The sequence below is a fragment of the Galeopterus variegatus genome, unplaced genomic scaffold (genome assembly GCF_000696425.1).
Source record: "Galeopterus variegatus unplaced genomic scaffold, G_variegatus-3.0.2 Scaffold20, whole genome shotgun sequence".
In the NCBI taxonomy this organism is placed as follows: Eukaryota; Metazoa; Chordata; class Mammalia; order Dermoptera; family Cynocephalidae; genus Galeopterus; species Galeopterus variegatus.
Window position 1 is genome coordinate 811,156 of NW_007726131.1, and position 25,502 is coordinate 836,657.

At 44.7% G+C, this 25,502-nt stretch overlaps 1 protein-coding gene and 1 pseudogene across 2 annotated transcripts in view; one reads left to right on the forward strand and one right to left on the reverse strand.

The window, feature by feature from the left end:
• ATXN7L1 (ataxin 7-like 1) overlaps positions 1-25,502 on the forward strand; it is a 219,869-nt gene that overhangs the window by 94,029 nt on the left and 100,338 nt on the right. The window lies entirely within an intron of this gene.
• LOC103586638 lies at positions 1,727-2,122 on the reverse strand (annotated as a pseudogene).

Below are 25,502 nucleotides of genomic sequence, written 5' to 3' on the forward strand. Positions count from 1 at the left end.
ATTTTTAGCTCTTTGTCTGGGGTCACTGAGAGTTCCCTCCAAAGGTGTGACAGACTAGGAACCCGTGTGCAGGCTGCCTCGGGGATGCTGGCTATCTCTAAAGCAGCTTCCAAGCCCTGTTGTTTCAAAGTCAAAAGTCTTCTTCCCATCATATGTATGGTTACTAGGGCAGGTTTTCTCCCCCCTCCTCCCCAGAAAAAGTTGCTGTTAAATTGATGTCACATCTGAAATGATTGGTATCCTGGGCTCAAGGAAATACCGCAGTTGGCATTTGCGTAGGATCTTTCCTCTGTTCTTCCGCAGGGCCAGGCACTTCTGAAAGATGAACGCAAATTGGGAAATGCTGTCTAGGAGACACATGGGAAAGAAATAGGTCCAGGGGAAAATGTAAATTGGAGGGAAGAAATGATGAAGAGTAAGTCAATGATTTCACTATGATGAAGCCCACTTCACATGGAATGAATGATAATTTTTTTTCCAGCGAAAGCAAGCAAAGTAGTTTTTGTTTTACAATACCAGAACTGCAGATTTCTGCCTAAGGTTTGGTTTCTGACTAACCCTATTATTTATCTGTTTGTTTAATAGCATCATAGATACTTTACTTTTATCCCCCTGAGTCATTTCTTCCAATTCTGAGCCTTCTCCAGAGGAACATTTTTCTTGGATGAGCATGGCCTTAGCTTGGGTCATGGCTGTGGTTTTCTGCTCATCTCTATTAAGTGTCTGTCCCTACTTCTTAAACCTTCATAACCTTCTTAAACAAGTACCTTCTTAAACAGAAAACCTTCTTAACCGGAGAGTGATACTGCATACCCCTTAACAAGAAGTTTGCATTGACATTGGCCCCAATTCAGTGACCCACAGTATCGTCAGCTCTGTGGTGTCACCCTGATGGTGGCACCCTCTCCAAGTCCATGTGAATCAAGTTCACCAGTGCATTTAAGGAGGCAGGGCTGGACAGTAGCTCTTTCAAAATTCTTCTACCACTTTCTCAGCTGAGCTGCTCCTGTCATATCCTTACAACTTGTGACACTCACCCCATAGGTCCCTAGGGTTTAGTGATGAGGATCCTCCAGCCTTTACCAACCTTTGCCGCAGCTCTCTTCGGGACAGTGGTGTGATGGTGATGGGGGTGGTGCAGAGCAGGGCTAGGAGACCAGTGGGGAGGCCCAAAGAGGAGGGTGTCCTCCTGAGGCCACCAAACCCCATGGCTTGTAATATTTGTGAGGCAAGAAACCACTGGGATGTTGTGTCCTCCACAAGGCCCAGTGCACAGCTGAACACCTATGGTACGCTCTTTTATCCTATTTTTCCACTCTTCCCCACACCTCCACTTGTCCACAGAACTTGCAGACCTGTCATCAATGTGATTTGGTCAATATTATCATGATCCTGGGCTCCATCCTTTCTAAGTTGTTTAGAGTTTTCATTTTAATATTTGTTTCATTACTCAGCTGGCACTGGAATTGTATTGGGCTGACAGCACGGTCCAGGGGAAGAACCATCCATCTGGCTTTGGTTTTGTTTGGGAGGATTCCTTGAGGGGAGTGCTGTCTTCTCCAGAGACACATGGACCTATATTTTTCCAGTGTGTCTGCTATGCAGTCTTTCCCACTCATTTTTTTAAAGTTTTGCAATTTATTAATCCTTCCCTGAAAAATTTGCACAATCACCGCAGATAAAGTTATTGCATAATCTTTACTCTTGCTGATAGCCAATCTCCAGCTCACTTTTTGCCAGCATCAACAATGGCCTTTGCAGTCCCCTTAACTTTCTTCCTCCTGTTCTTGCATTCCTTTCTCTATTTTCTTGAGGTCTTTTTCTTCTGAAACAGACCATGTCTTGCAAGCCTATGCTTGGGTTCATTTTTCTTTGCATAATCCAAGGAATCATTAGTCATGCCAAAGCCAGTTGTCTTGCCACCACCAAAGTGGGTGGTTCTGAATCCATATACAAAGATGACATCCAATGTGGTCTTGCATATTTTGGCTAGTTTTTCCCAAATTTCTGTCTTGGGTCTTGTTGCCTTCCCAGAATAAAGGACATCAATGACCATCTGTTTCCTCTGAAGTAGCCGATTAGTCATGAACTTCCTGATCTGGATAGTTACTCTGTCATTCATGATGGAGGTTGATCCTCAGGCAGCCAGGGAGGAAAGAACTCTACTCATTTTTCAAAAGTGCTTGGCCCTGTGACTGAACAGACAGAAGGTCCTCTACAAACTGTTAACTACAGTATTTTCTCAACTCCAGGATGCCATTTATTGTAAGATACCACATCAATTGAATAGCACCTTTTCCAGGTGCCAAGAGCCCCTCAAGGACAGGGTCTTCTTCCAGCCTGCATTGGTAAGCAAAAAGAGATGGGTATACTGTGGCAGGACAGGGCATGGGCTGGGGTGTGCCAGAGCAACCTCTAGTGCTATACAACTAGGTCGTGATTAGCCACACACAGCCCTTCTTTTCTTCTGAGAGTCAGGTACTTCACCTTCCCTTTAGTTTGGAATTTAGTTCAGGGCACAAAATAATGTAGCTTTAATGGTCCGGGAGTTTCCTGTTTCTTGTGATACCCCTGAAAAGTGTCATGTAAATTAACCCAGTCCCATAGCTCCTAGGCCACACATAGAAAAAAAAAAAATCACATCACTGCCAAGTGGTAATTTAGGAGTGTGGTTTTCATTTTCAAAAGTAAAGGGTAGTGGCCGGCCCAGTGGCGCACTGCTACAGTGCGCCGCTTGGGAAGCGCGGCAGCACTCCCGCCGAGGGTTCGGATCCCACATACAGACCGGCCGCTCACTGGCTGAGCGAGGTGCGGACGCAACACCGAGGGTTGCGATCCCGTTGCCGGTCCCGGTCCGGTACGGGCGCAACACTGCGGAATGCGATCCGCTGCTGGTCGCGAACAAAGACAGAAAGGAAAAAAAAAAAAAAAAAGGCGGGCGGGCCGGGGGGCGCACTGCTACAGTGCGCCGCTTGGGAGGCGTGGCAGCACGCCCGCCGAGGGTTCGGATCCCACATACAGACCGGCCGCTCACTGGCTGAGCGAGGTGCGGACGCAACACCGAGGGTTGCGATCCCGTTGCCGGTCCCGGTCCGGTACGGGCGCAACACTGCGGAATGCGATCCGCTGCTGGTCGCGAACAAAGACAGAAAGGAAAAAAAAAAAAAAAAGTAAAGGGTAGTGAGGAGTGTGGCCTTAATATTGTTTTATTTTTGCTGGTAGTCAGACAATGTTAGTTATAAGTTATCCATTTTATAACTTATGATACTTCCTTTGTGACTAGTGCACAATCAGTTTTATAAATGTCTCAATTGTGATTCGATAATTTATATAATCTCTCTTTTATATACAGGGTTCCATATATTTATTGTTCATTTTGCTGTTCAAATCATGTGTAATTGGAAAATTTATATAATCTCTCTTTTGTGTGTAGGGTTCCATATATTTATTGTTTATTTTGTTCAAATCTTGTAATTCCTCACCATTTTTTGTCTGCTTGCTCTGTAATTTCCGAGAAGGGACTTTTAAATCTCCTGTGATGGTTGTAAGTGTGTCAGTCTCTTGTGTAACTCTGACAGCTGTTGTTTTACAATTTTGAGGCTGTGCTGTTGGGCACATATAAGTTTGATTGTCCTGTGGTTTCAGTGCTGGCATCTTCATGCCTGTTACTGCTTTTGCCTTAGGTTCTATTCCATCTAATTAACTTTGCTACCCAGTTCTCTTTTGATCAAATGTATTTGCCTTTTTTATCTCTTTTCAGTCTTTTATTTTCAGTTTTTCTGTGTCATTTTGTTTTAGGTGTCTCTCTTGTAAGCAATATATAGCTGGCTTTTTAAAAAGTCTATTCTGATAACGTATTTTAATAGGTGAGTTTTATCCATTTACATTTATTGTGATTACTTTATATATTTGGACTTATTTTTAATCGTTTCATTTGTATTTCTGTTTACCTTGCTTTTTATTTGCTTATTTGTCCTCCTTTCCTACCATGCATTAGATTAGCAAAATTTTCCTTACTTTCTCCCCATTTTTCCCTCTTCTAGCTGGACTGCATTAGATTCTTTTTCTGAAATCTATTTATTTAGTGATTACCATTAAGTTTTTAACATACATACTGAACTATAATTTTTCTTCTTATAAAGACTAAAGTTATCCAGAATCTCTATCTTCTTCTCAAACAATATGAAGATCTTTGTATACTTTACCCATCTAAAGTCAATTAGTACTTATAAGAATTTAAATCATGGTCAAAAACGCTGGCGTTGCATTCTAAGCCTACTGACTCACACAAGGATTAGAGGCACCCTGATTAATTTTAAAGGCATGAACTTTTTGCTAATTTACTCTGTTTTACATCCTGGAGTGCTTTGGGGTATCTCTTAAGTTCAGAGTGATACATTTATTCCCAGATCATAAAAAAATATCTCTCTCAAGTTCCTGGAAGTGTTCTGAAGTAAGATTAGACGAAGGAGAACTCAGAAACCTAGGTCTACTGCCAGGCCTGTCTTATAAATCAGATTTGTCATTTGTCATGATTTCCAGTGGGAACATCAGTGGGCTCCTTCTCCCTGCTGATACCTGCTTACCTATCCCTGGATTCTCAAACTTTAATGTGCATGCAGAGTCCCCCAGGGAATCTTGTTAAAATGCAGATTCTGATTCAGTAGGTCTTTATTTCTAACAGGCTCCTGGTGATGCTGGTGCTTTTCGTCCTCATTTTGAGGAGCAAGTGCTTGGAGAATAAAATTTAGCTAGGAAAATTGGGGCTTGGGCTCTAGGTCAGGGTTCTTTGATACTTTCCAGAACAGCAGACACTAGAAGAAACTTTCTCTTTGAAGCAGTTTGGAGTTCCGGATCATTTCAGTTCTGAAGGTCTCCTTAAAGCCTGCTGGAGTCCTCACTGTCTCCCTTCCAACCGGGCTCGGACTGGCTGGAAGTGAGTGCTCACTGAGCACTCTGTAAAGTCCCTCTGCCTTCATCTGATTCCTCTGCTATCCCTCTTGAGGTCACCACAGCACACACGTCAAGTCTCAGGCCTGTCACTATGTCATTTTGATGTGTCTTATACACGTCAGTGCCCTGAGGAAGAGCCTGCCCAGGACTAGGGGTGGGCTTCCTGGTAATTTGTGTTTACGACAAGCTTTTAATAGAGATACACTTTTAAATAGTAACCAGGAAAAAGATTCTCTCCTCTTAACAAGTACCCATTTATAGGACTCAGCTGTTGAAACTCAAGGGTTGCATTAGGCTTAAGTTTAATCTTCTGTATACTGTCATTTACAGCACTGGGTAAAGCATTGTACGTTCAACTATTTCAGTCATTTGCCATGATAAATAGCTATTGCTCTTGGAGGAACAGAAACGCCATCTCTGCTTTCCATTTATGAATATTGAATTATCTCAGGCAGGCTTTTGCTGTAAGTTTTTAAAGGGGAAATCCCCCACTGATCACATCTTCTCATTGGCCCAAAATGTCATTTCCCTTCTATGTGCACTAGTCAGATTTTGATCCAGGCAGCAGTTCTGCAGTGCATGTGTGTTTCTGGTGAATATTGCACAAAGCACTTGTAACAATGCCAAATGCATATCTTGCTAAAGGCTGCAGTTTTACACTGAATGCCATGAGCTGTTAGGGAGAAGATTTAGCTGGTGGCAGGAAGCCATCGACAGGGATCAGGGAAATATCTTAGAGGTGATAATCTGATGCAGGAAAAATAAAAGGGGTGTGATTCTGTTGGATTCCTGATGGTAAAAAGATGGTGTCAGCTAGGGAAATTAAAACTAATGGGGGCAAAAAGGAAAAAAATATACACCCGGGCAATAAATCTCTAGTGATCCACTCTTTAGGAACTCAGAGATATATATGCCTTCTATCAGATTTCCCTTAATTCAGATACTTTATTCCCTACCAGCTGGGAGGATGCAAAATGGACACTCGGGCAGCATGACTGTCTTATCCCAGGAAATCCCTTGGGCCTGAGTCGGCTTGTCACCCTACACTCAGGCTTCCAGAAATCGCCCCTCTCAGCCCCAGTTCCTTTTTCACTGATGAACTTTCTGTACCAGAGGGACTAAAATCCTCAGGTGGCATTGTTTGGTTTGTCTCACGTTTATGAGTACCCACTACGTACCAAGTAATGTGTTAGGAAGTACGATAGGAAGAACTCAAGAACGAACATGAGCAGAGGTGCTGAATACATGAAATAGTGCACGGTCCATCCCCTGCTTTTGAATGCATGGTGTAGACTCTGTCTTCCATGGTCTCAGCCCCCAATGCCACTTCTCATCAGTGTCTCTCTGGAAGATGATTCCTTTGTAAATAGTTGAGAGGTTTCTGTTCTCACTTCTGCCTTTTGAGGTTGATTATATACCTTTAGAAATACTTTGCATTTCCACAGCACCTACAGTGCCATTCACAAAGCACTCTCTCATAGCTTGCTCATTTTGATTTTTTTAGCAATTCAGTGAGGTACTCTGGTAAGTGCTGGCTTCACAGGTTTGGAAGCTCAAAAGACTTCAGTGACTTGCCTAAGTCCACACAACTCACAGAGGCAGAGCTGGGACTAGAACTCTCTCCCCCTGGGCCGAGCCCGTGGCGCACTCGGGAGAGTGCGGCGCTGGAAGCGCAGCGGCGCTCCTGCTGCGGGTTCGGATCCTATATAGGGATGACCAGGGCGCTCACTGGCTGAGTGCGGTGCGGGTGTCACCAAGGGTTGCGATCCCCTTACGGGTCACGAAAAAAGACAAAAAAAAAAAAAGAACTCTCTCCCCCCAGTATATTTTCCATGAATGGAGACCCCAGGAGAAAAAAAATGCATAGCAACAGCAAAAAAGAATGTGCCCACTACAGGAGGCAAATTTACCTGTATGATACTTCCAACATTGGCAGTTTCTAGTTTCAGATTTATGTGCACCCAACACATCCTTTAGCTTTCTCATATCTCCTTGACTTGGGATCTGAGCTTTCTGTAATAACTGTTTGAAAAACAGTCTTACAGTTTTGACTCTGAAGGAAGATGATTCAATCTGCTTATAGGTTCTGATCTACTCTTTCATTTCCTGGCCAGAGGATTCCATCAGAAAAAAAAAGTTACGGTCATTTCAGCAGATGATAAAGGCAGTTGGTTGAGTTCTGCATGAGAATAAATCCATTCAGCATTCTGATTAGTTACAGTGGGTGAGGAGAGAGTTGTGCATACCAAAAACTCCAAGTATGTGTTTCATGCAAGTAAACCTACTAATGAGAATGGGTTTGGGTAGAAAGCTGAGCATTGGTGTCCCTGCCACCAGAGATTAGAATTGCTTGTTCATATTCTGAGAGCTTGAGTACAGACACAGATACAACCTGATCTTGATAGCATCTCTTATTCCCATGCCACAGATAAGTTTGTTAAACAGGAAGTTGAGAGGAAGCAATCTGGACAGAGAATTGTATATAAGTGACTCAAGAGACCTGGCAATTTAGGACTCCTTTGCAACATTGCTATAACCTCTCGCCTCTGTTTGCCCATCCATGGAATGGGTATGGTGGTTATGTGCCAACATTATTATTAGAAATGAGAAATTTGAAAGTGCTTTGGCATATAATGTGCTGTAAATATGCCCCATGGAAAATAGGCATTTTTAGCTGTAAAGTATAATGAAGTTAGGCAGGGAACATCAGTCGCTGACAGCCAGAATATTGCCAGAGACAGCCAGGTGCTTGGCTAAGCAGGAAAACAGAGAGACCATCTATGACATGGTCTCGTGCAACATGGCAGAATGTTCCAAACAAACAAGCACAAAATGAATGTTTGGACATCTGGCCCGAATTTAGAAACAAATAGGTAATTGGAGATGGGCCTCTGTCTTTTCACATTGCAGGCTGTGCACTGCAGCCCAAGCACCCACTGAATTCCAGAGGGTTGGACCGGAGAAGGAGGAAGGCCTGAGTGAACCTGTGCCCATGTGGGCTCCAGCCACCGTGTTTGAAGCAGTGTTGCACTAGAGAGGCAGCACCTGGTTAGGAAAGAGCCAGACCCTGCAGCCAAGCTGTCTGGGTGTGGTTTTGGCTCTGCTGCTCACTCGCTATGACCTTCAGCCAATCCCTCAATCTTTCTGTGCCTTGGTTTCCCCATCTACAGGAAGGGGATAATAATAGTACCTGTTTCATCAAGGTTGTCAGGAGGATAAAATAAGGAAATAGAACTGTAGCACATAGAAGAACGCCTGACGTCAGTTTGCATAAACATGCACATTTTCATGTACATGTATAAGGCCCTTGTCTGGCCTTGTGAATTCTAGTGCATGGAAGAGGAGAAACACAAACTGGATGGTTGAGGAAAGCTCACCTCCAGAAGACTGAGTGGGTTGACATGAATTAAGTGGTTATTGCCAGAGAGTAAAAATCTGCTGGAAAGAAGGAGCAGGGTCATAGCTGGAATGATAAGCAGCCTTGGCTGGACCACTGGCTGATGAGCAAAGGGGGTTGTGGAGGGCTATGCTTTGCTCAAATGTACCATCTTGAAACTCCCAATGTGCTTCCTTCCTGCCCCCAGGGAAGTTGGAAGCTTGGGCGGTTCTGTGTCCACACAAGCAGATTCTAGTGGCCAGCACCCTAGAAATTTTTGTCTGCTTATCTCATGTGAGTCACTCTTTCCCAGAACCATTTACTGATACTATATCTCTCTCTATTCTGGAGTCCTGCAAAATCATCCCCCTGTTATCTGTCTGCCTCAACATAGGGAAAACCCCTGTCATCTGGAACTCTTGCTACATACCCGCTGTCCTGCCTCACTGTAGTGTGTGGGCAGGTCTGCTCTGTCACACACGTCTTCAGAAAGACTGGATTTCAGGCTTTCAGAGCAGGTGTCTTTAAGTCTGTTGGTGACAGCCATCATCTGCTGGTTGGTGTTTGCCAAAATGTGGCCTTAGAACGGGATGAACTACTGGCTCCTGGCACGAAACCTAGTCCCCCTGGGCATACACCCAGCCTCAACGGCTCCTTTAAAACTAGAAGCAATTTGTCATCTTTTGATTCTCTTCCAGCACTGTCCCTGTCACAGGTAGATAAATGAAATGGCATATGGGGGTCCAAATGCAGGATTGTCTAATCCCAGCGGTTTCCCATGGAACCATCACTTCTCAGGGTAGAGAGCACAGTCGGGCGGTCCTTGGCTTCGGGATTGTAACCGTAAACACATTTTTTCATCACATGACCCATTTATATGCATGAAGTGTTTTCTCGGAATCTCCCACCCTCTGGTGTGCCATTGATAGGTGTGTTTCTCATTTCAGAATCCTGAAATGAATCATACATTTGAGAGCTCAACATCTCGTGTCTGTAGTTCCACAGAATGCTACTAATCAAATCAATGTCTCAGCAAAAGCCAACAAGCAGCCCTGAGTTAAAAATAGATAGGGGCTGGACTTTTTATTCTAAAAAGCCTGATTACAGAAAGTCAATGAGAAGGGCGGATGCATTTCAGTTCCCCTTGAGTTCCATGCTCTATACTCGTACATGGCTTGAAAGATACCTGTAGGGTTTTCTACGCAGCCCACATGAACTTTAGATGTCTTGGTTACATATAACTAAAGGCACCAGATTATTCCCAAGGATGCAATAGAGAGAAGAAACCTCCTGATCTAGTTGCCAAAATATGGGTGACCCGTGATTCCCCTGTGAATAAAGGAGGCTGTGTGGCAGATGAGCCACACACAAGGGCAGGTCTTGTGCCCATCCCAAAGAGCTGAGTGTGTTGCTGATCCGGCCAGACAGCTCTGACTTCTTCTGTAGCCATAGGTCACATCCTTCATCCCCGTTGCTGCTGGATGAACTGGCCATCCACAGTCACACAGGTTCAGGCTTGGCTGGATCAACTCAAGTTCATCCCAACCACAGGAAAATCATCTGCCTTGATAGTACTACAGTGAGTCATTGAGCATCACTGAGACACCCTAAGAAAAGAAAAAATGTGGAGCATCTTCTTAAAGCAGGATCTGTTGAGCATGGACCAGATTCTTACACAGGCCACTAATGCCAGTGACCATAAGAAGTTTATAGCCAGGTCTTCATTACCTAAACTATTGAAAGAGAAATCCAGCATAAATTTTAAAATTTAAAAGTAAATCCCCCAATTCAAGCTTTGGCCAGTGGTTCCATGCAAGAAATCTGTTAGGGGAGGGTGGTATTTCCTTTTATGTTTTCCTGATTAATCAGTAGTTTTAATGAGCAGCAAAATGACCCAGTGGGGCTGAGAGTACAAAACAGGAGGATAATTTGCCTGGGGTTAAGAGGTGAGTCTGGGTTCCTGTTCCTGCCTCTCCCAGCCTCTGTTCTTCATCTGCAGACTGTGTGTGTTTGCTGCATCTGCTTTATAGGATCAGGGAAGGATTGAATGGACTAATGAGCTGTTCCAGAGCCCAGCCATAGGAAGCACACAGTACATATTAGCTGTTATGACTTATTTAGACTTATGGAAGATGAGGGAACAACAGAATAGCTTGTTCATTAAAAGACAGACATATACATACCTCACTGAATCTTTGAAGTAATTCTGCATTTCATTCATGGTAAAATCACATAATCTTTTTCTTTCTTAAACTTAAAAGGCTGAGCCAGCTGTATGTGATATATTAAACCCACACATTTACTTACTTTAGAAAGGTTACTATTTTGAGAGTATAATCATTCCTGGAAAAAAATGTTTGGTGTGCCTCCTGTCCATTGAAAAGAGTTACAAGTAAAGAATGATTTCCATTCCTTGAATTAGTGTCTTCAGATTCCTGCGTTCTTTGTAATAAATTAGGGGAAGGGAGGGCTGTGAACTCCTTGAAGAAAGCATTTCTTAACCATTCCTCTTCATTGCCCCAGAGTTCAGTGTCTGGCCTATAGTAGGCACTCAAACAACGTCAAATGAATGAATGAATGATTTAGATGTTTAATCCTTTAAGTCAGTAATATTCAACCTGTAGCCATTCATCCCCTGAAGGGCTTGTTAAAACACAAATTTGCTGGGCCCCAGCCCCGAGTTGATTCAGTAGGTCTGGGATGGGGCCCAAGAATGTGCATTTCTAACAAGTTCCCAGATAATGCTGATGGTGTTGACCCAGTGACTATATTTTGAGAACCACTGCTTTGGGGTCCTCTCCACTGTTTAGGTCCACTGCTTTTTTACCTTTTCCAAGCCTTCCAAAAGATTGACATCTATAACTGCCTGATCTTGCCCTATAGGATTTGACCTGACAGAAGAGCAACCTGGATTTTATTTTCTTATCAAAAACTACATTTTGCCCCTTGTATAGTTATGAGAAGTGAGAATCAGATTGCCACCTCCTTCATGATGGTATCTGGGCTGGCAGGACACAGCTGGGAGGGCAGGGGTGGAGTATAGTTGCACACCTTGCAACGTTTAAGCCAGTTTGTACCTCCATCCAGTTTTGGAATCCTCACCTGGTGTCAAGCACACTTAACTGCAAAGTTGAAACTAGACATGACCTTTTGCAGAAACTGCAGATGAACAAAAAGGGTATAGGAGATGAGCACATGATACAACAGGGAACACGTTGTTTGCAGAGTCTTTTCCTGTTGGCTACAGGCCTGCCTGAAGTCACTAGGCCCTAGAGTTCAGAAACAAGAAGGAGTTTCATGGCCTAAGGAAGACTACCCTCTGCAAAAAAAAAAGTCATTCTCCTAATGCCGGACGTCACTCTGGGTGGCTGGCAAGGAGCTGGAATTCCAAACCCAGGCCTTGGGGAACTCCTTCCTCCTCCACCCACATTTCTCAGGAAGGAGTCTTTGGGACTATGAGGACAGTGTGGACACACAGTAGAGGACAGGGGCCCACAGGGATACCAGACTCCCCAAACAGAGAGAGGAGATGAAAATGGAACCCAACAAGGGAACTGAGAAGGGAACCCAGGCCTTCGCCTGAGGTAGGGAGAGTATTAGCAACCTACTGCTGCATGACAGATGACCCCAACATTTAGCAGCTTAAGACGACAAATATTTGTGGTCTTGTACAGTTTCCGTGGGTCAGAGGTCTGGGAATGGCTTAGCTGTTTGGTTCTGGTTCACTCTCTCGTGAGGCGGATGTCCAGCTGCCATCTGAAGGCTTGACCTTAGTGGAAGACCCACTTCTTAGACAGCCCACTCACGGCTGTTGGCTGGAGGCCTCAGTTCCTCGCTCTCAATACCTTAGGACTGCTTGCAACATAGCTGTTAACTTCCCTCAGAGCCAACAACATGAGAGGGAGGAAGTCAGAATGCCTTTATGACCTAGTCTCGGAAGTGATGCACCATCACTTCCACTTTGTTCTGTTCATTAGAAGTGAGTCTCTAAGACCAGCCCACACATGAGGGGAGGAGTGTTAAGCCCCACCTTTTGAAGGGAAGAATGAGCCTCTTTCATCCTCCTGTTGCCAGACTCAGAGAAGCACAAGAATAATTGATAGGACCTGAGGTGTAAAGATGAAGGCAGGGATTGGAGTGGGGTGGAGGGGTGGGCTATCCTGATCAGACTGAGGAGAGGTGGTTGAGTAGAGGAAGGAGCATTGGAAATTCTGAGGGCTTTGAGTCTACCATTCTATGGGTGTCATGCAGACCCCTTCTGTCTTTCAGGATAGGGGGTGTCCTTGCTCAGAAAGCATTGAAGCCACCTATGAGTCCCAAGGCTCAGGTGTGGTTCCTAAGAAGAGGAAGGAGGGGCTAAATGCTTAGAGTCAACTCTCTGCTGGAGAGAGAGCAATAAACAGTACTGTGCATTTCCTTCCAGATGATCCGACCAGCCACGTCCCCAGTAGGGAAAGAATAGATTGAAGGCAGCAGCGACATCCTGGAATAAAAGGAGTTTCTGGGCTGTGCTTCTCAGGAAGGGCACTGAGGGAAGGGGAGGCTAAGAAGCAGGAGGGGGAGGAACCCCACTATTTTCTGCTAAAAGGATCCCACTCAGGCTGGTGACTCAGTCCCACTACGAACAACAGCAGTTGGCCCTTTGTGGCTAAGGCTCCTGGGTCCCGTAGAGAGACTGTCCCACGGGGGCAAATGTTTATTTTGGCCACTCTGGCTCTGTAAATGGATTCCGTGTAGCAGTCTTCTTTTGAGGATGCAGAACCATTGGGGTCATATTGTACTGTGTCTGCTCTTATCTCCCCTATCATCCCCAGGGAATAAGCTAATCAAACTCACTGATGATTTTACACTGAGAAGGAGATAGCTAATAACTTGGATGACAAGTATTAGAATACAATGTGATGTGGATAAATTGGGTCCATGTATTAAGAGCTATAAAATGAGATTCCATCAAGGCATGAATAATGGTGCCTGTGGAAAGGATTAATCAAATACCTCATTAAAAGGTATAGGAATTCTGGTCAGACGGCCTCTGTTTAATTACAATCCTGCCCCCATCCCACCTCCACTCCATTCCCCCGAAACTGCTTTCTACTAGGAGAAATACGGAAAAGAGTTTAGAGGAAATAATGGAAAAATTGGGACATACGTTTTGATAGAACAAGATCATGAAGACAGATTTAAGCAACCAGTGTTTAATTTAGGGGGTAAAAAGGCAATTGTCATGAGTAATCATTTACAAATGTAATTTCCAAAGGAGCCCTGTTGATAACCATTCAGCAAATGCCAACAAAGCATTTACTTTCCAAAGGGAGAAAGCAAGACAACAGAGAAATGAAGACATCTCCAGGAGTGGACCAGAGAACAGCCAAGCCATAGAGAAGCATCAGGTGTGAGAATGGACAATGCAGAAGAAATACACAACCTCTGGAAGATCCCTAAGGAGTGGCATTGTCTGGAGGAGGCTTCCTGGAAGAGAAGACTCCAGCAGAGCCCTGAAGTGTGGACAAGCTTCCACGTACTGCAAATTCGTGAGCACACTCTGGTGACAGGGTCTAGTGAGAAAATGGGCTTGAGCAGAGCAGGGGGCACTTTGGGGGTTCTTCTGTCCATTTCCACCACCAAAACCTTGGTCCAAGCTACCATCCATTCTCACTGGACAACTGCAAAAGCCTTCTAGCTGTTTTCCCTGCCTCCACTCTTGCTCCTCTGCAATCCATTCTGCACCCCGAATTCAGAATCGAATCAAAGTTAATCATGTCATTCTCTTGACTTGTGGCTTCACATTGTTCTTAAGCTAAAAGTAAAAATCATCATCATGGCTACCAAGTCTTGTGTGGTCTGGACCACATCCTGTGCCAGGCTCCTTTCACTCTGGATAGGCCAGTCAAGCTGGCCTCCAGACTTTCAGCACGTGGGGTCTTCCTGCCACAGGACCCTTGCATATACATGCTTTTCCCTCTCTGTATATGATCTTCTTTCATACTGTCTTCCCAGAGCTAACTTGACTCATCCTTCAGAATGCATCTCAATGATTATTTCCTCCTGGAAAACTTTTCTAATTTTCATAACTACATCAACTTTTCCTCATACATTGAAAATAAATACTTATGGTGTGAACATATGTTTAATGTCTGTCTCTCCAATGAGGCCACAAGCTTTATGAGGGCAGAGACCCAGTCTTTGCATACCTTAGAGCCTAGTACAGTCTCAGTATATTTGTGTTGACTGGATCATGACATTTAATTAGGAACAGTGAGACTAGTTGAGAAATTAGACTTGACCAGTATATAGGAGAATACTGTTATGAATTCTTAATGGGATGAAAACCTGAATTCATGTCTAGACCCTGCCACCTGCTGGCTGTGCTGTTTTAAATAAATCACAGATCCTCCCAGAGCCTATTTCCTCATCTATAAAATGGGGATACTAATAGCCACCTCATATCATTGTAGCAATAATTTAATGAAATAATATATATATATATGTGAGCATCTTTTAAAATCAGACATAAATGTACTTTGTCGTTTTTCCCAGGGCCTGGCACTTTGGGACATTAAACATCTATTGGAGGGAGGGAAGGAGGGATAGATGGATAGATGCATGAACTGATGGACAGATTAACAGTTAGGGAGCCAGAACAAGTGACATGAGCAGAACCTGGCATATGGATAGCATGATGGAAGCCAAAAGAGGAGAGAATTACAAGAAGTAGGAGGACCCACGGTGTCGCATGCAGTGGAGCAGGCAGAGAAAGGGCGGGGGGAATCATTTAACTTGGGTAGAAGGAAGTCGCTGGTGACCTCAGGGCAATTCCTCCTCAGCCTTTTCGTGTTGCCTGTGCTTTCAATGACATGCCTTAATTGTAACTTAATCACTTTACTGATTTTTATCTTGGGGGTGATCAAATTGATTTGCACATGCAGCAAAATTGGTGAGATTAGTCCAGCTGCTGCCAGCAGGTGCTGACAAGTGAAGAAGTGAACGTCAGAGGATTAGAAAATACACTAAACATTTCCTTCAAGAAAGCCTAGAAACCTCAGTTACTTAATAAATTGCCATGGATACATGGTTTCAGTTTCAAGGGTTGCTTCATCTTCAGCTCCCTGTGTTTCGGTAGGAATAGGGCTGTATGGTACTCAGGGACCTGCGGGATGAGACCCATCTGAGGGCCACTGCAAATTTCTGTGAGCTCTTTTCTGCCCTTTGGTCGCACCCCACTTCCCTCCACCACCATCCCCCGGCGTCAGTCACTCTAATGCATGCGCACACACATGCACTCTCTGAGCTTCTTCTAGTCTTTTTGATAGATGGAGGCTCAGGGCTCTCCTCCCTGCTGGGTCCGGATGCAGCCAGTCTGTCTGTGTATGCGCCTTGGGAGTAAGTGGCCCATGCCGGACCCGAGCCCCACACTTACCATCTCGGGGCTGGCTCCTGTTGAGTAAGAAAGACATGATGAACAAATGAAACCCCATGGCTATTTCAACATTCATCTTCATCCCAGTGCTCCAATCCTGGCTGATAAAATTAGGTACTCAGTATGGAAAAAAGGTAAGAATGGACTAGAATAAAAGGCCACCAAATATTTTGTTTCCATGTATTCGTTGGTGGTATAGAACATGGGTTTATGGGGAAAGGAGGCAGAATTCAAGAAGACTTTACAGTGGTTCAAAGAGAAGGTTTGAAGCCCTTCCACCCCTGCCTCCCTGAGGGCCTCCTACAGGCTCAGGAGCATGTTGCTGATCTTCAGATACAATCATGAATGTCTCCAGTCTCTTCCCCACATCTCCCAGGTCAAGGACTTCTTTGACAGCCCTATGTTCACGCTCTTAGTCTCATCAGTAAAGTGGTTTCCTATGAACCGATGTACCCAGTTTGCCAAGAAGGAAAGCTGAGGCCCTGGTCCATCTACAGATGGCACAATCCTGGGAAGAATCACCATATTCCAGCCTGGGAAGTGGAGGGAGATACAAAATAAAGACCTCACATACACACAACCCTTCCATGGGTGGTCAGAGGGGAGGCCTGGCATGGGCAGGCAGGGCCCTCTCACAGGGTTGTATGGCAGGGGACAGCAGAGGTGGAACCTATAACCACTGATCTGTCCTCTCACAGGTCTACCAGAGGAGCAAACCCCAGAGCTCTTGGGTCCTTTCAATGTCCAAAAATACGAGGAGAGAATCTTTTGCTTCAGACAGAAGAGCTTGATGGTTCAGAACTGGGCTTGGAGCTAGGTCCAAGCTACCAGGCTGGCCTTGTCTAGCTCCTGCCCTGTCTGAGCTTAACTCTTCTCACATGTGGAATACGGGTATAATCACACTTTTTCAGAGAGGTGGTATGAAGATTAAACACCATCATGCATGTAACATGCTCAGACCAAGCCCAGCCAGCATGAGAAGTGAGCTAATAGAAGCATAGAAGCCTTGATAGATTTATCCCCCTTTCTGAGATCTGGTTTCCCTTCAAACATCACTGCTGGGATCCCACCCAGCCTGCCCTCCCAGAATTTCATTCCATCATAACTCTTAGAGACTGGGGTTGGAAATCTCAAGAAGAAAGGAATCCGTCCATGAGGAGTTTGGGGGTGGAAGCTGCTATGGGGAAGGCAGGAACGAGAAAAGGGCTTAGGAGGAACCCTGCAGAATTCCTTGTGATCCAGAGATGGGGGGCCTGGAAAAAGGAGCATGAGCCAGCCAGGAAGACATGTGGTTAGACTGCAAACAGAATAACAGTGTCACAGAGCACAGGCAGGGGGGAATTCCAAGATGGAGTATCAAGTTTTTCAGAAAGGTAGACTAGGATGATAACGAAGAAAAAAGCTCTTGAATTATATCTGCCTTTTCAGTGAAAAGGAATTCAAATTAATTTGGCATTGAGAACTTTAAATGCACATGTTGTAATAATTGGATATACCCTAAAGTGCTGTAAAATCAGGGTTGGGAATCTCTTACCATCTACGATGTATGTGCGGGTACCCAATCTTGCAAGCAGGTTTTTAAAACTCCTGAGCCCAGGAAAGAAGTTGGTCTGCCTGTCAAATATGCACTAAGTCCTCCTTATTATCTTTTCCCTCCCTGTCCCTCTTTGTCCCCAACCTTCTCTCCAATGTGAGCAAAGAGGAGGCCTTACAAATCTGATTTCTTTCACAAATACAATCCCCAGGAGAACCAAGAAAGAAAATAAGAATAGACAACCAGAATGTGATCATTTAGGCCCTCTCCCTAATTTCTTTTATTCCCCTCTGATGTCTCTTAGGGCCTTTTTGTGGCTGTACAGCTAATTCTGTGATAGTTTTAAAGGTAGTGTCGGTAGCTGTTGGATTTGAAGAGTGCCTTGACTTCCAGGTCTTTTTATCATGTCCATCTGTTATGGAGCTTTTTTCCCACTCTACAGATCAAAACAATCTCCACACACATTTAATTTTAAGTGTTTAAAAAAACTCCCATATCCTAATATGACACTACTCATTTCTTTTGTCCTTTGTGTGGGTGCCATAGCTCCAGAGCATATAATTTAGGATCCTAGAACTTGTTGGGGGTGTCTGGAGGTCACTGTTAAGTGGATGGGCTTTTTATTAAGTCAATATTTGATTAGGACTTTTGAAAATGTTAATAATTATGTTCACAGGAATGCCTGCTGAGATTAGAGAAAGGAAAAATTTTTTAAGCTTACATTTCTTGCTCCAAACCATAAGTAAATGGCCAGGTCCAATCTTCCTTTTATCTATAATTTATATTTATTACATTTGGTGAGTCTGGTTAGTGGTTTAGATTCCTTGGGTTTTTGCTACATCCAGGCTCCAATTATGCTATCATCTTTGATAAAACCTAATGTATATGATCCTAGACCCTAGAGCATAACATGATGCCAAATTCCATTCCAAATGTGTTTCATACTAAAGCGAACTATATTGGAAGACATGAAAGGGAAGCATTCCCTGGTCACTTCCAATTGCAAAAATATATATATATATTTTTTTCATAAATCATTAGTTCCACAGAGAACTCCTCCAGATCATGTTTTCTTCCCTGCCTCATTACCTCCATCGTGAATGCTCCCTTTGCCCACACACTCATGAGAAAGTGATTATGGGGGGCTGTGCCCTCCTTAAGAGCATGGCTTGCATACAGGGTTTTTTAACTGAGTGATTATTTGCATTAAAAATGAGTGCATTTGGATGTATTGCATGTGCCAAAAGCAAAATCCAGACAGTGGGAAACTACAGGTTAGATGTCCTGAATCTTCAACAGATAAATTGTAAGGAAGAGAAATAGATGGAGGGGCAACTCATCGCTTAAAAGATGTATAAAAAATAGGAAGACTAAACTACAGTGTCTAAAGATATACACTTGGGCGATAACACCATAAATAAACACAAGGAAGTGAAGACTATAAAGTCAGGAGTCTGCTACTTTGGGAGGGGAGGAGGGGCTGCAAGCGGGCCAGACATGTGGGGGGCTTCTGGGGTGGCTGGCCAAGTTCTCTGCCTTCACCTGAGTGGTGGTTGCCAGGGTGTTTGCTTCTAATCATCCCCAGTGCAACACATTTGTTTTGTGTGGTTTTCAGTGCTGGTGCTTTCTTTTACAATAAAAAGTTTTCCTTTTAATGAGTCCACTTGGGGTTCACATTCCCTACAGTCTTTTAGGAATTTGGCTGCTGGGGGTGGGGTCTTGTAATAAATATGTCTCACGTTTCTCACTAAGAGGGAAATTGTAAATCCAGCTGGAAGTTCCCCAGTGGGATTATCTGACAGCTGCGTCAGAAATGAGAGAGAAAAAGAGGGCCTGGCCTGTTGGTGTAGCTCTTCTGGGTTCTGGCTACCAAAGACGCTTCTGTTCTTTACTTGTTTCCCTAATTTCATTTATACAGTTTATTATCTCTTTGTTACTTTTAGTAATAGAATAAGCACCTGTGCACCTACCTCCCCTAAACAGAATGAGGACCCTGACGATAGCTGCACCGCTCCCTGCCCTCCCTCCTACCTTTAGTAATCTTTGAAGAGCACAGAGATGTGCTTAAGGGAACTTATCCCTGCTGTTAGCTTCCCCTTCCTCTGCCTCCGTTGTCCCTGAAAATACTGGTCTCAAGTGGCCACCTGGGTGTGGTTTAACATCCTCTCTCTCCTGCTGGGGCATCATATCTTTACTTTGAGATTTTCATCCCTATTAAATGTGGTTCCACTAGAGTAGTTACCACCGTTGTATGAAGAAGTTAGGTGAGAGTTTCAACAGAAGGTTAGATCGTGAAGAGTAGGACTCTGGAAACCTGAACTGGGGACACAGTAAGGGAAGACCCAAAGGGGGGGTTGCAGGTGTTTCACCGTCTCTTCTTTTTCTTCTTCTTACCAAACCCGACCCGAACTTGTTGGTATTTTTCAGCTTAAATCCAGAATCCTACTAAAAAGCATTTACATGTCTCCGTAGGGCTGCCTATTGCTAGTTATCCATCTCTCTCAATGCATAGGACTGAGTCCAAACCTGTTTGGGAATAAACAGAGTAGATTGGGCTCTGTGAGGACAGGGACCTCATCTATTTTTGCTCTCCATTCAATTTTCAGCCCCTGGAACAGTGCTCAGTAGGTGTTCAATAAATACTTGATGAGAAACTGAAGGAATAAACAAGAGACCAGGCTGACAAACAGCTCATGACAAGAGAGGTAGCACAGAGACCTACCAGGATGGGCAGTGAGAAAGCATCTGCTGTCACTCCACAGCATCCTGAGGACGTCACCTTCCCCTCACCTCCACCCCAGAGCGTTTTCTCACCTGAAGGAGAAGGCTGACCAACTCTGCTGTGTGCCTTCCTGTCCTCAACAAGAAAATCAACCAAGATGTAGTTCTTAAAAAGAACTGCTCTTACCATATTATATCCCTCTCGCACAGCACCTTTAGGGTCACAGAAGGATTTTCCCACACGTTGTCTAACTTGCACTACACAATAATCCCATGAAGTAGGTAATTCCCGCTTCATAGAGGAAGGAACTGAGGCTGAGAAGGATTCAAGTGGCTTCTGAGGGGCAGCGCTATAGCTAGAACCTGGATCTTTGGGTCCTACCTCCAGCATCCTTCCCACCGCTCTGTCCCAGGCACGGATGGAGCTTCAGCCCTTGCCCTCAAGAAGCTTAACACCTAACTCAGGCAGAGAAAACTGCCGTCAGTAATAAATGTCGTCCAATAAACATACTGTAGCACCGCCTGATCCTTCCCCACTTTTACGTCACAGAGATGCTGTGAAAGAGTCTTTAGCTGTTGTTGTTTCTTAGGGTTTTTCTTCTGGAAACTTATTTACAGAGTGCAGAATGCGGCAGCTCAGCTGGTCGTCAGCTGTCGGCTGTGATGGGGAGGTGAGGGGGAGCATAAATAATAGAAACCCGAAGTTAGTCCCAAAGATCTCACTTTAGTCAATTGTGTCAATCCCATACTTCAGCAGACCTCATTAGAAATAACTAGATCCTAGACAGGAAAAAGAAAGCAAAGGTCCAAATAATCCAGGATCTAGGTAGCCTTTACCTTATACCAGGGTTGTAACAGATTAGAACTACTGACACAGAAATGTCTGTGCTTTTGGACTTTCTTCCCCCATGGTGTTTCCAGTCTGTTCTCTCGTTGTTATCAGTGACCCTGTGCAGGAGGTAGGGCTGAGACGGAGGCTCAGAAAAGAGACGTGACTTGCCCAAGGCCCCACAGCTACTGACAGTGCTGGCACTTGCACCAGAGCCCTTCCCTACCCCCTGCTCTTGTCCCACTTCCGTTCCTCCAGTGGCCTCTCTCTCCTGCAGTGGCCCTTCCAGCAGCTTCTGTTTCAGGCGTACTTGAGAGACTCAGCAGTGGCAGCTCAGCACCTGCGAGACGACAACACTGGCTCTCTCCAACTCTGTTGCTTGCATCACGGTGGTTACATATTCACTGACCACTTTGCTGTGTTATCATCATTTAATTAGCCTGTGCCTAGGAGGAAGAGATGCTTTATTTAGAAGCTTAATAGTGAAAATGTCCGAGTCTTCAGTTCACTATGAGCTTGATGGCATTAGGATGATCTCAGGGTCTGCGCTCTTAATCCACTTAGCACCGGGGGGATCAACCAAGGCTCAGCCACTGTGCTGAAGACTGCATGAGAGTGTGGCTAAGAGACTACAGACAGATGGAGGAAGTAGGATAACCAGAACAACAGTGCTTTAGAGCCGTAGAAAAAAATAACTAGGTCTTTTTATGCTCGTCTTGGAACAAAAAGAGAGTAGAATTTATCTTCTTGGAATCTGGGCTGGGGACAGTACCGCGGCTCGTGTCAGTTTGTCAGTTGACAGCTAGTGCTTCTCAGCCTTGACTGCACATTAGAGTGACCTGGGAAGCGAAAACTCCACTCATGATTCCAGTGTGCAGCCAGACATGAGAACAATGGCCAGATGGTGGTGTGGTGGCCCTACCAGGTGTCCACTTGGCCAGGCTGAATCACATTTCCTAGAACCCCCTGTCCCGTAGGTTTCTAATTGAGATGGGCCACAAGAGGGATTCTTGGATGATTTGGAGGATGGAAAGGAAGCAGCAGCCACTTTGCAACACACACATTGTAGCTTATCTGCCAGCCAGGACTGCAACTGCTTCACCTTCTTCTGGATCCTCCTTAAGCTTCTCTGACTCCTGGAGGGTGAATGTTTAGCTACGGCAAAGAGCCCCACTTCTGCAGGACATCTGTGACATCAAGATCCAAGGCAACAAGAAGTGACATAATTTTGAGTTCATCTTCATGGGGTCCCAGTTAATTAAGGCTTATAGGTTCCAGATTGTTCTTAGTCTCCCCCACTGCCTGTCCTGTAAACTTCACATGCCAGCATCAGACACAAAAACAACAGCCTTGTAGAGGCTGCTTAACCAGCTCTTACTATTGCAAAAAGTCAAGTACCTGTAATAAATCCACATAGATGCAGATATATTCGTATCTGTATCCGTCCTTGTAGTTCTGCTTCAACTGAACCCTGGCACGGGTGGTTTTCAAAATTGTGGATTGCTTGAAGAATTGTTTTTATCTACAGATGGAGTATAAAAAAATAGATCCGGGTGCACTGATTTAAGGGGAAGGCAGACCTGACAGTTGCCTCTCTCCACCCCACCTCCCCAGGGTGACAATGCAGGGTCACCCTTTGAAAGCCTTTGGTAGACCAGTAGTCTTCAGGTCTGGCAGGAAACAACTGAGGAGAATCTTAAAAATGTAAATTCCTAGGCTTTACCTCAGACCCATGACTCAGAGTATCTGATGATTAGATCCAAAAGTGAGACTTTTTTAAAAGGCTCTCTCCCTTACTCTAGCCTCTCTGGGGTGCTGGTAGTGTTCTGTTTCTGGATCTGGGTGCTGGCTACATGGGGGTGTTTGGTTTTTGTAAAGTCATCAGGTACCTTCTCCTGTGTGCATGTTATAACTCAGTAAAACATTTTCAACACCCCCACCTCCCACCTTCCCACCCCCCACCTTCCCAGCCCCAATAATCCCATATTCCAGTTATTCCAGTGAGTGGCCAAAGTTGAGAGCCCCTGGACTAGATGATTCCTTACAACTCTCCTGGCAAAATATAGAGAAAAGAAATAGAAAAATGTTCAGCAGTTGAGGAGTAGTTAAGTCAAGATACATCCATTGTATTAGCCCATTTCTGTTGCTTATAACAAAATACTTGGAACTGGGTAATTTATAAAGAAAAATGAAATTTATTGCTTACAGTTTGAGAGGCTGGAAGTCTATTTAAGTCCAGGGCACCCAGGTGGTGAGGGCTGTCTTTGGTAATGGCTTCAGTCATGGCAGAGTATCACATGCAAAGTGATAGAGCAGAGGGAGAGACAGACTCTTCTTTTAAAGCCCTCAGAACCACGCCCTTGACCACCAGTTCTAGTCCATTCACTGCAGCACGGTCCTACAGTCCCATCACCTACTCAGGGCTCCACCTTTCAATTACCGTAGTAGGATTTCCCACCCTCTTAACAGTCACGAGGGGGGGGTGCAAGTTTCTAATGCGTGAAACTTGGGGGACACAATTCAAGTTTCAATGAGTTCTGGGGGGGCATAATTCGTTCCACTCCACCAGTGATTCTAATGATGCAATCATATGCAGTCATTACAACACTGAGAAAGAATAAGACACAATGAGGCAGCCAGTGAATTTGAAGTGGTGGGAGTGGGTTTCAAGAGGAATGACAGGGGCCGGTTTGGAAGATCACATTGGAGCCAGATCATGGAATGCGAGGGATGTCAAACTAAGGAAAAGGAAAAGCCACTTGCCAAGGGTTAGGGCTTTATTTTGAGGAGCAGTGGGGGCCCCTTGCAGATTTTGAAAAGAGTAATTGATAAAAGTGGCATTTTAGAAAGTGCAATTATAAATATAAAATTATATCATCCATCATGTTTAACTGCTCACAAAATGTATTTTATGAAATGCAAACTGGTTAACAACAGAACAGGACTTGGGACTGGAAACAGGGACTTAACCTTCCTTTGAGGTCAGGACATGCTTTTCAACCTCCATGTCTTTCTAAAGTGCCTGCAGTCTATACAACATTGTTTTGAGTAAGTTTAAATAAGATTTTTAACTTTTTTTAAAAAAAGTAAAGCCCTGGTTCTTTCATTTCAAAGACCTAGTAGTTTCCTGTGGGGCACAGCTGTTATCGCTACATTAAGATTTTATAATTGTAGTGCATGGGGAAACTTCCCGGGAGGGTCAGGCAGTTAAGTGGCCAGCAGTGGCTCTCAACAGCGGGTTTAGCCATGGGGGAGGAAGGAGCAAGAGTGACAGCAGACAATTGGGCTAAATTACAATTTTCTTTGGGATTTTTTGAAATAGAGAAGTGCAGGCCCTACCCCAGACCTGCAAGTGATCTGACGTTCCCCAGATTTAAATCCACCAGCCTAATACTGTCTCCTATCTTCTGTAATATTCAGAAGTGGAGATTTCACAACCTCTCTTGGTGGCCCTTTTCTGAGTGTGACAACTTTATGCACCTCCTGCCCCCCACCCCAGCCCCCAAATGACAACTCCAAAGACTAGAACTCTTGAGCTTTCAAAATAAAGGCAAAATTAGGCTTAAAAGCATTGTTTAAGGAAATCATACCGTAGGCATCACCAAACTTCTTTGAAAGGCACACTTTCTCGTTTTTGTTTGACTTGCGGTGTGATCATTTTACCCTTTCTTACTCTCCCACATTGCAACTATACCCTAACTCTATTTGGGGGGTTATCTAGAAAGACTTCTTTGATCCTGCAGGGAATTCCTTCTGGAACCCAAAACACTCCCAAATATCTCTCCACCAACTCACTAGCATGTACAGACAGAATTTAAACCAATCTTAACATTCATCTCAGTCTAATGTAGTCAGCAAGGCAAACCTAATAAGGAAAACAATAACGTGGGGCATTGCAAAGTGCGAGGCAAATTCCCTTGCGGCCATTGCATTCCCTTCCTCCCCATCACAGAGGTAATTTGGGAATCAGTGCCCAAGCATCATCTTTCCTGCTCCCGCATTCCTCCCCAACACAGGGCCTTTCCCCAGACATCCTGAAAGATCTTCTCTTTAGTGTTTTTTTCTTGCCAGCATTTTTCAGGGAAGGAAAGTTCATATTAATCAGGCTGCCCTGCTGGCTCGTGAAACCACCTGACCTTCTCCTGGCTCTCCGGGTGGGCCTGGCTCTCCGGGTGGGCCCAGCACTGGAGACACAGGCAGCCCTGTCCAAGCCTGGCTCTGAGAGTTGTTTTGCTCAGCTCATGAGTAGTAGCTCCCCAGAGAGCTTCACCTGGCTAAAAAAAGTTGGCAGAGTCACAGAGTGTAAAAGCCCCAAGCCCCAGGCTGGAGAAGGAAGGCTCTGGAAGCAGGAGGGTGAGCCTCAGCTTTTCAGTCATAGCCAGGCTTAGGTAACCAGGAGGACACCTAGCTGGATCACCGTCTGGCAGGAGGATTTCTACAAGAGCAGTGCCATGTCTGCATGGATCTCAGAGGACACAGCGTAGGACATGTTCCTTCATGTGGTCCAACAGGTAGCATCTAATCAAACAGAAGTACACAGGATGAGCTGGAAAGAGACCTCCAAGATGACTGGATCCAACTTCCCACCTCGTTACTATAGTAGAAGAATCCAAGACCCACTGAGGCCAGATAGGTGACTTGGCTTAGAGTCCCACAGCTAGAGAGAGAGAGG